General features: G+C 37.8%; 2 protein-coding genes across 8 annotated transcripts in view; one reads left to right on the plus strand and one right to left on the minus strand.

Moving 5' to 3' along the window:
• ABI2 (abl interactor 2) overlaps window positions 1–12143 on the minus strand; it is a 118939-nt gene that overhangs the window by 94856 nt on the left and 11940 nt on the right. The window lies entirely within an intron of this gene.
• ICA1L (islet cell autoantigen 1 like) overlaps window positions 2112–12143 on the plus strand; it is a 427480-nt gene continuing 417448 nt past the window's right edge. The window contains exon 1 of the mRNA XM_067548883.1: window positions 2112–2166. The gene's annotated coding sequence lies outside the window, so the exon portion shown is untranslated. The remainder of the gene's footprint in view (window positions 2167–12143) is intronic.

Here is a 12143-nt window from a genome sequence, read left to right on the forward strand (position 1 = left end):
TTGCCAGCAGATCGAGGGAAGTGATTATTCCCCTCTATTCGGCATTGGTGAGGCCGCATTTGGAGTGTTGTCTCCAGTTTTGGCCCCCACACAACAAAAAGGATGTGGACAAGTTCGAGAGAGTCCAGCAGAGGGCAACAAAAATTATTAGGGGACTGGAGCACACTTATGAAGAGAGGCTGAGGGAACTATGCTTGTTTAGTCTACAGAAGAGAAGAATGAGGGGGGATTTGATAGCAACCTTTAACTACCTGAAAGGGGGTTCCAGGGAGGATGGAGCTATGCTGTTCTCAATGGTAGTAGATGACAGAACAAAGAGCAATGGCCTCAAGTTGCAATGGGGGAGGTCTAGGTTGGATTTTAGGAAAAAGTTTTTCACTAGGAGGGTGGTGAAGCACTGGAATGGGTTACCTAGGGAGGTGGTGGAATCTCCATCGTTAGAGGTTTTTAAGCTGCGGCTTGACAAAGCCCTGGCTCGGATGATTTAGCTGAGGTTAGTCCTGCTTTGAGCAGAGGGTTGGACTCCTGAGGTCCCTTCCAACTCTAATATTCTATGATTCTTCAATGCTTTAAGAAGTTGTTGCTAATGCAGCCAGAGAACTGATACGATATACTTAAGGAAACAAAATGTCTTCAGATACCTATTAAGTATTTCACATTAGAACAGAGGTTCTCAAACTGGGGGGTTGGCCCCTCTGGGAGGCACAGAATGTATTTAGCGGGGGGGGTGGGGGGGGGGTGAGAAGCTTTAAGAAAAAAATTTACTGTGCACATTTTACCCACAGCAATGAACAACTAGCAAAGCGCTGATTCCTCCAGACAGATCAGGTCCTCAGATGGCATTGTGCATTTGACTCTAGTTGACGCTGTGCATTTGACTGATTTCTGTTAAGCTTGCATAGCATTATACAAAGTCATTGCCATCTGTACATTAATCCATTTGCTATGATGTGGCGTGCACATTTAATTGTAAGCATCGACCACAACCACAGTTTTGCTTTTGCTCTTATTACAATGGATGGTTGGCTCTGTTTCAATCAATACCTTACTGTTTTTAATATTTAGTGAGAGTTGCATGTTGATTTTTTAAAAAATCGGTATAAGTACTACAGAAAGAAAGAAGGGGGGCGTGATCAAATAAGTTTGAGGACAGCATTACAACAAAGTATATTATGAAAAATCTGATAAAAGTACAAGTCAAAACCAAAATTTCATATCACACGTAAAACATAAGGTAACCATTTATGAGCTAACAGGATGTCCTGTAGGATCCAGAGTGTCAATACCCAAAGTTTTGCCCTCAAGCTAGCAGAGTCTGGGAATACTGCAGGGACAGTGTGATCAGCCCTGGAGCACTGGAGAAGGAGAAAAGTGGTTTCTCTATGCAGATACACGGCCACTTTCAGCAGATGACAGAAAGGTAATATCAAAGGATTGATGCAGGGTCTCAAAAGTACCAAGTATAAAGCCAAGGTGATGACCAACTCAAGACTAAATTTTAAAAACTAAACCTGGAATCTGGTGGCTTTCTAAAGCCACTATGCTCGCCTAAGAGTATTAGTTGTGTTGTGCTTGCTGAACTATCACCTTATTTACCAACCTATGAATAAGTAAAAGGAAGTCATTAAACCGTGGAGACTGAATTGCATAGTGGCGTCTGCAGCACCACATGCACTGCCCCCCCCACGTGGATAAAGAGGCAGCCTAGGGAGGGTTGACTCAGCAGCACGAGCCGCATGTACCTGTCTCCTTATAAGGAAATGAAGTGACCCCACCTGCTGGTGCATGGTCAGCAACTGCCCAGGATAATTGTAATCACCTGATTGGCTGGTTCATACCTGCCCGGGAAATCAGGAGCACCTGGTTGGCTAAACTCTGAGCCATGACCTTAGAAGGTCATGCAGCAAATAGCAACCAATGGGGCTTAGCCTCTACTGACCAGGGGAAACTATAAAAGTTCAAACCCAGGTGGCAGAAGGCAGAGAGGAATTGAATCCACCCGGCATCCTGCATATCCCCCGGTCTTGTCGGCTCGGCGGGCTGACGCATCTTCACTAACCCGCTTCACTGTGAACTGATCACTCACAGTGGCTCTCTCCCGTCTGCAGTATCTTAAGCAAACGGCAACTGAATTTGGCCAGCATAGTATACCTGTACATAATGTTTGTGAGTATGGATTAACTGTTTTCTGTTGTGTTTGTCTTGTAACTTCTTTGGGGAACTCCAAAACTGGGCACCCTAGTGTCACATGCTGGCAGCCATGTGGTGATCCAGGAGAGATCACAAAACGCTAAAGTCTTGGGTGGCACATTTTGTCTTTTCGTGCACGGAGTTCTCCTGCCCTTTGCTATCACTGTTTGCTGTGCAATTGCTTGCTGTGAAACTGTTTATTATAGAAATAGAACTGTTTATTATAAGGATAGAATTGTTTATTATAAAATAAAGGGTTTATTGGTTAAGCAAACCCCTAGAATCATCACTGTCTCGCTTAACCCCCCGTATCCCAAACCGAACCTATCAGAGAGTTTTTCTCTCGTTCCCACAGCCTAAGAGTATTAGTTGTGTTGTGCTTGCTGAACTATCACCTTATTTACCAACCTATGAATAAGTAAAAGGAAGTCATTAAACAGGTTAGAAAGGACAAGCACAGTACTGAGTGAGATTTTGGGGGAGAGAAGAAAGAAGAAAACGTAAACTAGGATGATGTCATGTAATGGAAAGAGAGAAAAATAGAGAGAACAGGAGATAGACGCTGAAAGCAATATGAAAACATCCATTTTAGGAAGACAAAATGTGAAATAAAGGCAGGAAGGACAGAAACACCAGTTTGGTCTGAAAAGTTACTATATAAACTAGCATCTTCACACTAAACAGATCCGTTTCCTGTGTGTTTTCTGAGTTATATCTCGTTACTTTTCCAACAGTATGTTTTCAGTTTTTTGCTCCTGTTACCACTGCACAATAGATCATGCTCGGAGAGCAAGCTGTGTTCTAGTCTCTCTCACTCAGCAACAGAATTGTTAGCCAAGTTTCAAACATCAACTGAAGTTCCATGTAACTCTCAATGGTGACCAAACATAAGAGAAGGCCAGCTGGACTCTCAGAGCCCAGCTTGAGTTTGTAGGACTGGCAGTTGGAATATCTTTTCAATTTTCAATTGAGCAAATTTTATATGGAGCTATCAACTCTCAATCATAGAACCTCACAAGGTCATGTTTATAGTGGTATTTTTCAGAGTACAACTGCACTGTAATGGACCTTAACTATAGAACCATAAGAAAGTGCATAACAAATAACTATCATAAATCTAAATGTAAAACATACTTGTTTTAATGATGTTAAAATTAAAAGTCACTCACTTCTTACCAGGTGAAACAACTTTGGTCCATTTACTTCAAAATTTGAAATCTGCTGCTATGTGGTTAAAGTGTAGGAAGTTCTGTTATACACAACCTGCAACTTATAATTTACCGTATCAGCATCATGTCTTCTGTAAGTATTTTAATCAAGATACATATTTTACATATATTTGTTTTTCTACGTATGACCTATTTTCACACAAATTATAGAATATCTTGCCCTGAAAGAGACTATGCTACACCAGGAATGCATTTTGGATTTTTGAGTTGTGGGGTTTTTTAATACAATTTACAGAGTAGATATTGTGCTTATAGCACAAAACAACATGAACTTGGGCTATTATATGTAATTGTACTTATTTTAACTAAATGGGGATGACTACGTTATATCAATTTCTCCCCCCATATATACAAAGTGGGTGGTGTTGTTCTTAATTTAAAAGTAATTTAGAAAATTAAAACTGTATCCTGTTACTAGCCATAGGATTAATAAAATGTATTCATAATAAAGCATAGCCAAAATACAATCTTTCTGTGAAACAGGAACCTTGTGTTCTACTTGTACAAACAGTTTATAGTATATTATGTAGTGAATATTTTGGAAAGGCTACTATATGACTGCAGTTCTCCAAGGCTAGGGATTTCTTTTGTACCAAACAGTGTATTGTGGGGCCATTGTGCCTACTTTAGGATGGGTACCCAAGATAGATTTGAGCTAAGGGAGGGGGTAGGAAGAGAGAGACAAATAAATGGTTTTTCACAAGTGCACTAGGACAAACAGAAACAGATTGTGTTTTAGTATCCAAGGTTGGAAATTCAGTGAGCTTAACATTCCCATAAATAAATAAATCATACTTAGCTTTCAGCAAGTAAAATGCGATTTGCAATCATTAATCCACCCTCACAGCAGCCCTGAAAAGTAGCTAGGATGGCCTGTGTCAGGATTTATTGTATTAGAATGCCTAGAGCAGAGTTAGATAAGTAAGAAAACCAAGTTATGCTGCACTATGAAAAGTGGTTCTAAAAACAGCATCAAGGGTTCTCACTGTTTACCGTCTCAATGATTTCCATATCAAATGTGGTCACTTTACAAATAAAAATGTGTATGTGTTTTTCCTGACTGCCAACCTTGTAACTTCAACGTGGGCTCACTCCTTCTTGTGCATCACCTGTACAAAACGTTCTAAAAGCTCCACTAGGGCCTCAGAGTCACCTCTACAATCCTATTGCCTTCAGTGGGGTTGCAAAAGCACAAATGAGTGGAACTTAGTCACTATTTACAAGATTCACAAGAAAACAGAATCCAGCTCACTCCCTCTTACCTTTGTTGGCTCTACGTCTAACAAATAATCTGTCACAAAAGTAAACAGAGATATAACTTGACTACACACACAGGGAGCTCACTATTGGTGGTGCCGTTTTTACAGTCACAGAATCTCACTTTGGATTTGAACATGGAAAGGCAAACAAAGGTAAATATTATGTAGTTTATAACAATCATCATCATAAATACATTGAGAATGAATGCTAGATACAAATCTAATTTAGTTTTGATAACTTTTTTCTGTATATACAATATTTCTTACAGTCCCTGAAGGGGCAAATGCTCTGACTGTTTCTTGAGAAACACAGAAGCTTATTCAAAATTTATCTTCAGCAACTTGGTAGACTGCAAAACTTCAAAGAAAATGAGAGGAATGCAATCAGTGTCAGCAAGATCTTTATGTAAATCTAAGTGCATCAGGGATCTTCTTACTCAGCAACAGGGTCCAAGATGCAGAACTTCATTCAGGGTGAGGCTAAAGAGCTGATGTACATTTGAAAACTCATTAAGGAAAAAAATGAAAGAACTGTATACCATGACTGCCTGAGCCTGTTAGTTGATTTAGCAATGGCTGCTCAAGATAGAAAGGTTGCCCAATTTACTTTGAGATGCTGTTGATCCACAGCCAATTATTTTTATGTTTTTGCTGATTGTAAAAGCCTTTAGCTTTCTCTGATAGGAATAAGTGTTAAACTAAACCCATTAGGCAAACCTATTTTTACCAAAATCTCACCCTCAGCTTGAAAGAACTAAGTCAAGTTAATGTCTGATCATCCCTACTGTACATTGTAGAATTTGACTTTGAAATTTTCAAATGCCTTAGATATTGCAGCCAAAGAGAATAGCCAAAGGGTGCTAAAGATTGGCAGAGATTGGTGATAGTGCCTCATGTCAGAGAAAAACAGTGCATCCCATCTGTTCCAATATGCAGAAATCCAATTACAGGTACAGTTTGTTTTCAGCAAGCCCTCTGAAAGGTGACCTGCTAATGAACGTACTAACCTATTCAACAATACAACTTGTAAACACATTGTAACAGCACTTCATTTCCATCCAAACAGAGGTAGGTATTTCTCAAGATCTGTTTTTTTAAATTGAAGAACACCTTTTCTTAAATCAACAATAATACAACTTGTACTTTCAATTTACATTTACTACTTGTATTTACAACTTTTTTAAAAACAATACAACTTGTAAATACATTGTAACAGCACTTCATTTCCATCCAAACAGAGGTAGGTATTTCTCAAGATCTGTTTTTTTAAAATTGAAGAACACCTTTTTTTTAAAATCAATATTTATGCAACTAGCAGCACTTACACTGGACAGGCTACATACCATCTGTCACAACCATCCTCAAAAAGTTGAAATAAAAATGTAGTACCATTTTATGCTATTTTTCCCCCTTCAGACAGCCACAATTAGAGGTGTCTAATACAATTATAGCAATTTCAGAAATTTCACATAACAAAGCAAGTAGACACATTTCAATCAATCCAAAACATTACATATGAACTAGCAGAACTCTGACTAATTATCCTAACTTTCTGGTGCTGGAGGGTTGAAGGAAGATTATTATATATAATCTCTAAGGAGAAAGAGATCATATGGATACTGGGATTACTCTGAAAATTAGAAATAGCATGGCTTCAGTTTAAGAAAAAGATAGAACATTTTTAGTCTACTGCAATTTACCAAGTCATATGTGTGACACCACATCAGTGTTTAGAAACAGATAATAAAATTCAGATAACAGAAAGCTAGGAAGCCAATAAAAGCTCATTTGTCCCATTAATTTGTTCAAGAGTAACATGATACCATTTTAGGACCATAATTGTCAGGCAAAAATTAACAGCTGATCACAATGTGATAATTGGGAGAAGGGGGGACCTGCACAGGAAACTAATCAGTTAAATCTGGCATTACATTATTCCTATGGACTACATGTACTTCGTCTACAGGTAGCCTGAACGCTCGCATCTTTCAGTTCAGGACTGCAAGTACATAATATAAAACAAAGTTCTCCCTTTGGCCTACTGCTGCTTCTTCAATTTGCCTACTCTTTTGATGGCCAGGGAGAACTCTTATGGTGGCAGACTCACAATTAACTGAAATAAGACTCTGAAAGTGGATCCAAATAGTGCTTAGATTAGAAAGTTAAAAATATCTGTTTCCCCCTAAATCAGTGTGTGGTAATTTTCTGCTAAAACAGAAGAGCGCTGCAATTGCCTGTTAGTAACCCTGTGGAGGCAGAACTTCTGGAAAGATAATAGAATAGAATAAACTTAAGAATGACTGAACTATGACTGATCCCTTCATGGTTGCCTCCTGTATCAGCCAAGCAGGATGGCAATGTATTGGCAAGGCTGGCTTGATATGCACTTGAAGGGTAGCTGAGCACAAGGGACAAAGACCACTCCAGCAATGTGATCTCCCTGAAATTTATTATGTACACACAAACATATAAAATCCTTCTGCTAGGTAACTGCTCGATTCTCTTAAGTTAATGAAGCTTCATGGTTAAAAAGAATAAGGGTTAATGTAATCTCACTTCTTTAATGTTTTCTTGCTTATTTTAAGTCCAAAACTGCTTGGATTAGAAACTCCATGTAAGTTTCAATCTATTAGTCTTGGCAAGGTCTCATGCCTTTGACTATTTTGAGAGAGCTGGAAGGGACAGTTGTGGGTTCAAGTTTTTTGCTATTGGAAGCCTTTTCTGTGACCCTATGGGGCTTTAGCAAACCTTGTATATCATATGCGAATGGCTTGAGGAGGGGGTAGGAGGCAGGCAATCTTGAAAAAAGGGAGTTCCACCTTAAGTAAAAATCAATTTTATACGGCCTGGCTCAACTCACCCACCCACCTCATGAGCAAGGAATGGGAGACAGAGTCACAAACAAAGACAAAGAGATCCGATCTGAGGAACAGGAGATAGGGGACCATCTGCAGATAAGGTATGTGGTCTAAGGGAGCTTATAAAATACACAGATATTTCTGTCTAACTACAGTAATAATTATTTATATTGTGGTAACAACTAGGGGCCTCAGATCCACTATGTTAGGAACTATTGAAACACAACAAAGATACTCCCTGCCTTGAAGAGTTTATAATCTAAATACATGAAAGCAAAGTAGATACAAATCTTAAATTTTAAAAACAAGAACATTCTCAAGCCAAAAAATAAAATTTTAATTAAACTGGAGTTATGGTTATAAATAGCTGTTACTCAAGTTAAAGATCCAGAGATTACAATAGTTCTCAAAAATATACAATAAAAAGCCTAAACATTTCAATGTTTAAAATTAAAAGACCTACACATATTCAACTGGATTACCTTAAATATAAATGTCCATACTAAACCTTAACTCTGCTCATTGTCACTGGCCAAATAAGTGAAAGCCTGATCATAAATGAATCTACATCTTAATGTTCATCGTCATTAGCGCAATGAAGAAGTGATCTAATGGAATTATTTTACTGATACTTGCTATACATAACACTTGAACTAAAGTGTTTTCAGATTGCTACAAACTATTCATGATTTCTTTAAGATATGGTTACCAAAGAGGTCTAATTACTTCTCTTTAGCAAACTTGAACACATTCCTCAGAAGTATGTGGAGTTCCAAATGTGAGTTTCAGACATAAAGCTATTATTATCTGACAATCTTAAGGGCAAGGCCAAAAGTTAGACTGTTTTCATAACTGGGGCACAGGGCGACAGGTATATTTTATTTATGTGTTAAACATAAGTACAAAACCAAAGTCATGTACCCAGGCAAGCTATGCAAATAAAGTGGAAGGTGTCTTTTTAAAGGACATGAAGTCTTTACCAAAACTTCCATTGCATAGAGATATTTGACAGATTTAACACAGGCTGCAATGGACGTATACTGCAGAGAGGATCAACAAGGTACATACAGGTGAAGCAGAGTTAAGGTTGTTTAGGTGACCATAACTGTGCACTGCCCTGTTTAATGTTTAGGGTTTAGTATAACTAATTTTCATTTCCAGGCTGGTATGTATTTGAAAAAGCAAAAATCCTCCTCTAATCATACCATTCTTCCCTAATACCGCCTCTCACATGAAAATGATAGATATTTAGAATCCTTGCTCCAATGTGATGGGATGTTTTGTTTTTGCATAGGATTATACTGCAGCTGTCCTTAGTGTTTTTAGATAAAGCCTTTCTGAAAAAGCTACTGCATAAGCAAAACTGCCACTTGTCAGTTTTAAAACAGCTTTTCAAAATAACTAACACCATTAGACCATACTATGAACCAATAAATGATGACATGTACTACTTGTTCCCTCTTTTTCTTCCATATGATGATTGCAAGAGGTTGGAAGCAGACATTGGGAGACTTGTCCTTTCTGTTATCGCCTATATTGATACCCTGGGAGATAAATAAGGACATATTCAGTATCTCCACTTTTATTTTTGGACGCAAGTCAGTCTTCTACTATCAGAACTGCTATCAACAAGAGAACGCCAGTACAACATAGAGGTTTCCAAAAACAAGCTGTAATCCACTAGTGAGTCTCAGTGCCAAAGCATTTCCCTGTGTGTTGTATGATGTAAAGATTACCCACTTGTATTGCTATATAGTTATTCAAGGCAACTGAAACGTTAAGCATGACCGCTAAGGTAGGGAGGAGGTATATGGGAGAAAACAAATGGATTCCAATGTTAAGGTGCGATCTACATGTAAGAATAAAGCAGAGTCATTCATGGGTCCATATTTCAAGATTAATTTCTCTCTTCGTTCTTAGGACATTAAGAGCACTACAAAAGTCATGCCAGTAGCAGACACTTTTGCACCACTTTAATGGCACCTCTAGCTGACAGGAACTGAAGAAAGCAGTATCTCATATGGTCATGATGAATGGTCTTAAAAAGGAGGAATAGGAAAAACAGGGCTTTGAAGAATGAAATGGTAATGCAATCTTAATACTTCTTCCCATTATCCCTGCTCAAAGACTAATCAACATACAATGCAATAGTTAAAGTTACATTTTAGGTAGACTGAATTAAAGTCACTGCTAGATTGGTACCTTCTAAGTTCAGTTTCAACCTTCAGCAAATGTATTAACAAGCTATATATTCCAGAAGCAATGAAAATACACAGAAAAATCAGTAATTGCTGGTGGTTTTTTGGTTATCTGAGGGATGAACACAAACATTGGAAAGATGCAATGGTCAAAATTAAAGAAAAAAGTTTTTGAAACATGTTTAATTCCTGTTCATTTGACAAAAGTTCATTTGCTCTGAATTCAATCATGGTTCAAGTGATTTCATTTGTTTTTTAATTGTCCTTATAGGTATTATAAATCTATATTCAGCAAGTTCTACTACTGCACAAACAAGGGGCATTTCTTTACATCCTAGTCAATGAAACTTCTGCACAATTAATCTGACTATCCCCCAGTGCTGGGCTCTGCACTTCCCCCCCAGCAAGAGCTGCCCAGCTGCAGCTACCTCTCCCGCCCCCCACACCTCCCCCAGCATTTAGCCATTTAAAAATAGAACGTTTAAACGGATTTTTGATTAAACTAATTTTTATATCTCTACCCTGCATTAGAATTGATTATTTGTATTATGATAGTGCCTAGAGACCCTAACTGGTATTAGAGCCTCATTGTGCCAAGTACTGTACAAATACACAGTAAGACAGTCCCTGTCCCAAACAGTACGCAATCTAAATAGACAAGACAGACAAAGGTAGCATGATCCCCAAAGAACCAAAGCACAGAGAGATTAAGTGATTTACCCAATATCAGAAAGGAAGTTTGTGATAGAGCCAGGATCTGATGCCAAAATCTTGAGTTCCATTCCAGTACTTAACCACAAGATCAACCTTCTTCCTTATCAAATGAAATGATGTATCTCAGCCTCAAAGGACATCCTGCTTGTAGAAAACTGCTGATTCAACACAGCCTCTATTGTTGCATATATGATACAGTACTGTCTTAAAGGTGACATCCAAAAAAAAAAAAAAAAAAAAGTGCTCATTTTTGGTTCTTTATGGTTTATAAAAAGAGACAAAGGACTTTTTCCTCCAAAAATTTTTCTGCCCTTTATCTTTAGGGATTCAGGTCTTGCTTTATTATTCCTAGAAGTTGCTATGTCAACGGCAGAACTTGGCCAACATTATGTATTGAGAATGTGAAAGCTGAGCAACTGCCATGTGAATGGATTAAATTAGACATGTTAAAACTGTTTTTATTAGCACCTATTTAAGTCAAAACAACTGACAAACAGCTGGGAAGAAAGATTTTTGTTAAAGGTGTAACACCATAACCTTTCAAATAAGGGCAAAGAAAGCTCTCACTCCAGTTCTCTGATCCCTAATCCAGCCTACATCAAAAACAGTGAAGACAAAACCTCATACTTCAGATATTTTTTAAGGTCAAACCCAAGCAAAAAAACCCACACATCTGTTAAAAAAAAAAAAAAAAGCAAGTCTTCTTTGATCATCATAAAACAGAAAAAAGTGACACAACCCAATTTTTCTATCCCCTCTTCAACTCACCTTTACATCCATTCCCAGCCCTGTATTCTGCACTTTCCATCCTAAATGTTGTACTATTACAGTTTGTGTTCCATTTTAGCATTAACTGAATCAAGTGAAGTGATTTATAAGAGCATAAGTCCAAAATAGTATATATCATTTGTAAATTGTCTCTGAATGAGTAGCATTAATATATTACAAATGCTTGGAACAAGCTAGTTCACTGATAATTTACGTATTTATATTGAGCTAGAATCTTGACATTTGGTACACAATCTTAGAAGCCCCCAAATACAAGAGGGGATATCCAAAATTTGACTTTTTTTCAAGGTTGCCAAAAGGCCAGTTTGTCATATTGGCTTTCAATAGTCTGACGTGATCCTCTAAGGCTAATTCATGATATTTGGCATACGTTAATTATGGACTGCACAATGCTGAAAAAGTTCCAAATTTGGTATTTCTAACAGATCACAAGATGGTCAGTAACAGTTTACAAAAGTTATGTTCATTTATTCCTTAAAGTATCTTGTTGGACATGCTCTTGAGTACTGTTCTCTTCCATCTGGAAAAAGACAGATCAACTGATAGAACATTTTATATAATGAACTCAGCCCAAAAAAAAAAAAAGAAAAGAACTGTTGAAAAGCAAGCTACTGCATTGCAAGCAAAGATGTTGACAGCAGATCCATCAGAAAGGTGAAATATTGTCAACTAGTGTAATATCAGAGACCCTGACTCTCCAGATTATTCTCTCCGTTCTAGGATTCAAGTTTGTAGGTTTATGTACAGAAATGTATTCACACAGAAGAGCTACAGTCTTAAATGTTTGTGTGGGTACTTCCTGAAATCAACCTTCTTTGATATTCTGAGGGTCACCAATGTCCCAGCTAGCAAGCTGAGCATATACTGATGCTTCATACAATGCCACATAATCTGCTCATTCAACAG

This window comes from Emydura macquarii, unplaced genomic scaffold (assembly GCF_026122565.2).
Source record: "Emydura macquarii macquarii isolate MOO-44397 ecotype Brisbane River unplaced genomic scaffold, CSIRO-AGI_Emac_v2 contig_1253, whole genome shotgun sequence".
Taxonomy (NCBI): domain Eukaryota; kingdom Metazoa; phylum Chordata; order Testudines; family Chelidae; genus Emydura; species Emydura macquarii.